Genomic DNA, 6,000 nt, shown 5'->3' with positions numbered 1-6,000 from the left:
GCGGGTCACATCTACAACCACAGGAGGTTCACCTTCCATTTTGTTTTGTCAGAGAGCTTGGCTTTGATCAAGAGGAAGCCTTCTCTCTGGTTTCCACTTGTCAGAAGACACAGAGTGTCGGTCTGCATGTGGAGGCAGCCATCCATTGTGGTGTGTCCAGAGACACAAAATACATAAAGCCAGACAGAGTTTGGGAGTCAGACTCAACTCCCTTCTTTCTCTCACTCCCGTATCCTTTCCATTAATAAATTCTGTCAACTTTACTTTCAGAATCTATCTAGCCCTGGTTCTATCACAACCTCCTGTGCTACCCGTAGTACAGTCACCATCATCCTTCACCTGCATTGCTGCAATAGCTTCCTAGTCTCCCTGCTTCCAGGCTCCCTTACCACCCATTACAGCCATAGTTTATGTTCCTCATCTGCAGACACAGTGCCTCTTTTCAAAGATAGGCAGATCAGGTCATTCCTCTGCTGAACACCTCTCATTGGCTTCCCATTGTCCTCAGTGCAGCTGAAATTCTTGCAGGGGTCTGTCTCGAGACAATACAAGATCTGAGGTCCCTTTACCTCTCTGATCTCATTCGCTTCTCTCTCCACTCCAGCAGATCTTAGCCTCCTTAGGATTCTTCGAAACAGCTAGTAAAATCCTCCTTCAGAACATCTACACTTCCTGTTCCCTCTGCTTTGAAAATGTTCCCTAGGTAGCTTCCAACCTCACTCCGTCCTGTCCTCAGGTCTCTGATCAAATATCACCTTTTCAATGACTTCTACTCCCCAAAACTGTGGTAAGATAGCATCATTTGTGCTAGTCTTTGTCGGTTATACTAAGGAATCCCATGAGTCCTATTTCGTCAACCTCAGCAATGTCTTTCTGATAAAGTATTAGATAATATACCAAAACAGGGACAATTTTCAAGAGTTTCTTTCATTAAGACTTGAGAAGTGGTAACAAATATAAACAGCAAGAGGCAATAAAACTTGCACATTTATGTTTCCAATACCACGTAGCATCATTAGACAAAAATATTTAAAAACCACTAAATTTTCACTGTACTCTTTAGCCATTTGGGCCATTTTAAAGGTCTCAAACTTGTTTTTGCAGCCAACCACCACATAGTCCCCCCAGAGATCCTCACCTTATCTACAGAACACAGTTAGTGGACTTGGTTGTAAGTTTCAGTTTGAAGTACGCCCTAGTTGACATACCCAACAGTATATGTGGCTGGTGGAATTTCCAGGAAACCTGGTGGCATAGTGTTTAAGAGCTACAGCTACTAACCAAATGGTCAGCAATTGAAATTAACCATCTGTTCCTTGGAAATCTATGGGGCAGTTCTGCTCTGTCATATAGCGTTGCTATGCATCGAAATGGACTCGATGGCAACAGGTTTGGTGTTCTCTCTCTTTTTTTCTATGTGACGAAGTTGCTGAGATTTAGTGAAGAAAACTGACAGAAGGAATCCTTGGAACTAAGTCAGAGGGGGCCTGGGAGAAATCTGCCAGTAATTGTAGACTAAGACCCAGTATGTTTCAAAATTCTGACAAAGGTATTCCTTGTCTTAGTGTTTCAAATGACTGAAGTTAATAAAAAGCCATGAACAGAAGAAAGAATAGGGGCTTGCTCATGCTGGACACTGCCTCCTTGCAAAGAATCCAAACCTTTAAAAGACTAGCTTTGCAAGGAAAATCCTTCCTATGCTGAAATTCTCTTAAGAAATTGCTCTGAGCTTTCAGTAAGGACATTGCCTACAGGTGATATGCAGGCCTTGTGGACCCAATTGACCTTCAAGAAGAAGGTGTCAGCTCACTGAGCATAGCACTACTCTGAGTGGCAAGTTTTGAACAGAGGTACCAAGTGCAAAGCACTGTGAAGCAGGGACTACAGGGAAGGGATCAGGAGAGGGGCTACAAACGAGGAGGATATAAGACAGGAAGTACGAAAGTTGCCTACTTCAAGGGTTCTGCCCTCTAACAAAAAAGGTGCAAGGAAAGAAGCAGAGAGCCTAAACATTTGAGTTCCATCTCCATAAAGGGGATAATAATTTTTCCTAGTGTAATTTATTGGATTCTTTTGCGAAAATGTTATTTGCTGATCTAAGCTATTGCAAATGTTATATAGGTGGTCTCATACCTTTGTACCTACTCTCATCCTAAAAGTACATGTGAAATCCAAATGTTAGAATGAGCTTATGTGTTAAACACAGTTTCCATTCCTAGGTAAATACAAATATTATCAAAATTCATTATATATACACCATTTCAATAGTGTTTATTTTCAGCACTTTAAGCAATTTCTTTAAATTCAGTTATCTCCACATTTTTTCTGCAACTATTAAAATAATCAAAACCAAAGAAATTGAAGCATAAGATTTCTTTTAAGTACTCATTCTATATGCAAACAGGGTGATCATTTTTTTTTTCTAAAAACAAGTGGCTCAATATAGAGTAGTTACAATTACTAAAAACTAAATGGTTGAATTAGTTTAAAAACTAGTAGTTGTTTTTTTCATGACTTAATAAACAATTTGCAGATAGAAGAAGTATGAGTCTCCCAGCACGAAGACCATGATCTATGAAGATGGTAGGGCTAGGGCCATGAGAAGGACAAGGAAGGATATTGTTCCAAATAATAAAAGGAGGAAAATTAGGATTCCATGAGACCTGCAGTTCCTAGGGCTTTAGAGAAAACTGAAGGTTGGAGAGCCTGGAGAGGAGTCTTGAGGGGAAGGTGGTAAGAGAACATGGTGGTGTAAAACCCCTCTGTTTAAACCCCAGATTTGCAAAAACCCTTGGACTCCCAAATGCCTCTTCCTACTTTGGTGGCAAAGGGGTGAAAGCAGAAAAGGAGCTAAATTTTGTATGTGGGTGGTGCTGAGCAGAGATATGAGGGAAGCTGATCCCATTGTGGCTGAGTTGATTCCAATACACAGCAACTCCATAGGACAGAGTAGAACTGTCCCTAGTGTCTCCAAGGCTGTAAGTCTTTATGGAAGTAGACTGCCACATCTTTCTCCTGGAGAACAGCTGCTGGGTTGTGACCTTTTGGTTAGTAGCCGAACTCATAACCACTGTGCCACCAGGACTCTTTTCAGAGAAGCTAGGGAAGATGCAATGCCTGTGAGATGAAGAGGCCAGGGACAGATGGAATCAAGAGTGAGCTTGCAAATATAAAGTGATGTATATGCCCACCTGATGGATGCCAATATTCTAAATAAGTCAAAAACTTTCCTGGTCAGGGGCTAGCAGGTCAACAGCAAAAGATCTTGGACTTCTTTGAGTTTCCATTCTGCTCCACATGCAGATACAGGATCCCTTGGAGTTGGGCAGCTCCCATAAAGGGAGCCCAGCTAGAGGACAGATGTTACCAGAAATGTGTTGTTTACTTTGAAAATACAAAGCCAGAGCCTGGGGAGAAAGATTTTAAATTGTGCTGCACCACTCTACAAAAACATGCTGAACATGCAGGCTTCTGATGCTTGAGGCATTGAAGGACAGCTAAGAATTCTCCCAGCCAATGTGTGAGCCATTGGGCCTTCTAGGTCAAAATTTCCATTGTGCACACACATGTACATGCTATGATCACACTACACACACATAGCAAAAAGGAAAAGCCTCTTCAATGTGCTATGACCCTAGTGACTCTTGGCAATAGTAGCACAAGAAGGTGCTGTTGAACTGGGAAACAGAAAAAGATGCATTTCTGGGAGAGAATGAATGTGATCTCAGCCTTGGGAGGGGTAGGACAGAATTGGTCAACATTAAGATATTAATTTTGTAAATTAACATGTTCTTGTCTGTGAAACGAGTCTATAACTGTAAAATTAAAACTACATTATTTGAAGCATTAAGGGGATTGTTGTTATTTGGTGCCTTCAAGTTGTTTTTTAATTCACAGAGACCCTCTGTGAGAGAGAAGAACTGCCCCATAGTGTTTTCTAGGCTGTAATCTTTACAGGAGCAGAATGCCAGTTCTTTCTCTGGCGAAGCTGTGGGGCAGGTAGTATTCGCCAAGCTTTTGGTTAGCAGCCGAGTGCTTAACCATTGGACTACCAGGACTCCTAATTACAGGATTAGAAGAGACGTAACAGACTTAGATGAGCAAAAAAAAAAAAAAACCCATAACAATCCCTCAGACCACTCAGGCCTGTGTAATTAAATTATGTTTCACTGCATTTTGGATTTGCATAAGTGCGAACCCGTTAACTTTTCCAACATGGTACTGAATATCAAGTGCCGCTACCTCTGAATATTATCTCATTCGGGAATAGGGTTATCTTCATAATGCTGATGAGAACATATCCCTGCAGAGCTTGTCTTAAACCTAATCACTTTTGAGATATAAAGAGCATAATAGACACAGAGGCAAGTGAACACAAAAGGAGGAAACATAGATGCCATGAGGAAATCTCCAAAGAAGGGAAATCAGTAGTTAGAGAAGCTGAGACAAGGATCTTCTCCCACAGTGGTTAGAGAAGTAGTCTTCCACTAGAACTTGTACCCTGAATTCCTAGTCTAGAAATGCAGGAGTTAAGTGAAGTGTTCTTGCTTAGAGCTTTGAAGCCTCTTGGTCTGTTGTAACCTTAACTCCTATGCTCGGACTGAGAGGATCGGTGCTGGGGGAATGGGAGATTAGGGAGAATAATTAGAGCAGGCAGAGTTGTTATATAGTGGGTATTGATTAACGGTCATTTTATCTTTATGTTGTTTATAGATGAGAAGATAGTAAGTGATGAGGAGTAAATTAGTTGTATATAGAAGTATAAGTTGAGTAATGCTATAATGGCTATAAATAGTGGTATAATAATGCTATGATTTTTAGTCAATTCTTGAATAATGAGTCATTTAGGCATGAATCCTGAGAGTGGAGGTAGACCTCGCAGTGATAATAAAGGAGTTATAAGCTGGATGGTTGCTTTGGGAGTTTTGTTTCATAGGAGAGATAAAGGTGATGTTGAGGTTGCGAAGCTGTTGGCTAGGATAACGAAACTAGAAAGTGTTGTTAGAACACAGATAATTAGGCTAAGAAGAGTAAGGGATGAGTTGTAGGCTAGAATAATGAGTATTCAGCCTAAGTGGGCGATGGAGGAGTAAGCTAGAATTTTTTGTAGTTGAGCTAGATTTAGACCTCCTCAGCCCCCAGTTAGGACTGATGACAAGCCTGAAAGTAGGATAAGGTTGATGTTGACAGAGGAAATAATTTGATCTAAGATTAATAGTCGTGCTAATTTTTGTCAAGTTAGCAGGATTATTCCTGAGGTTAGTTTAGTTCCTTGTGTTACTTCTGGGACTCAGAAGTGGAAGGGGGCTAGACCTAATTTTATTATTAGTGCTATTAGGGCTATGCTTGAGGCTATGAGGTTGAATAATTTCATAATTGATCATTGCCCTGAATACATGAAGTTAACTATAACAGCTAATATGAGTGCTATGGATGCTGTAGCTTGGGTTAGGAAGCATTTGTGGCAGCTTCTGTAGATTGTAGGTTAGCTGTTACAGTTAGGATTGGAATAATAGTGAATATATTTATTTCTAGGCCTATTCAGGCTATTAGTCAGTGAGAGCTGAATATTTTAATTAATGTTCCTATATAAAGGGTTGTCAGAATTATGCTAAAAGTTAGGGGGTTTATTAGTATGGGAAGGGTATAAACCAACATTTTTGGGGTATGGGCCTGATAGCTTATTTAGCTGACCTTACTAGTAGAATGTGGTGTAATTGGTAGCACAAAGATTTTTGAATTCTTAGGTTTAGGTTCAAGCCCTATAACTCTAGAGATAAGAGGACTTAAACTTCCAGGGTTTACTCTGTCAAAGTAATTCTTTTGTCAGACATATTTCTATGTTTGCGTGGGATACATGCTAGTACGATTGGAATCAAAATGTGTCACATGCTTAAGGTTAGTGTTAGGGGTAGAAATTTTTTCATAGGAGGTGTATAAGTTGGTCATAGTGGAATCATGGATATGATGCTCGTACTCATAAAAAGTAGATAGAACAGT

The sequence above is a fragment of the Loxodonta africana genome, chromosome 7 (genome assembly GCF_030014295.1).
Source record: "Loxodonta africana isolate mLoxAfr1 chromosome 7, mLoxAfr1.hap2, whole genome shotgun sequence".
NCBI lineage: Eukaryota > Metazoa > Chordata > Mammalia > Proboscidea > Elephantidae > Loxodonta > Loxodonta africana.
The sequence above is the reverse complement of the archived record's forward strand: the minus strand, read 5'-3'. Positions refer to the sequence as shown.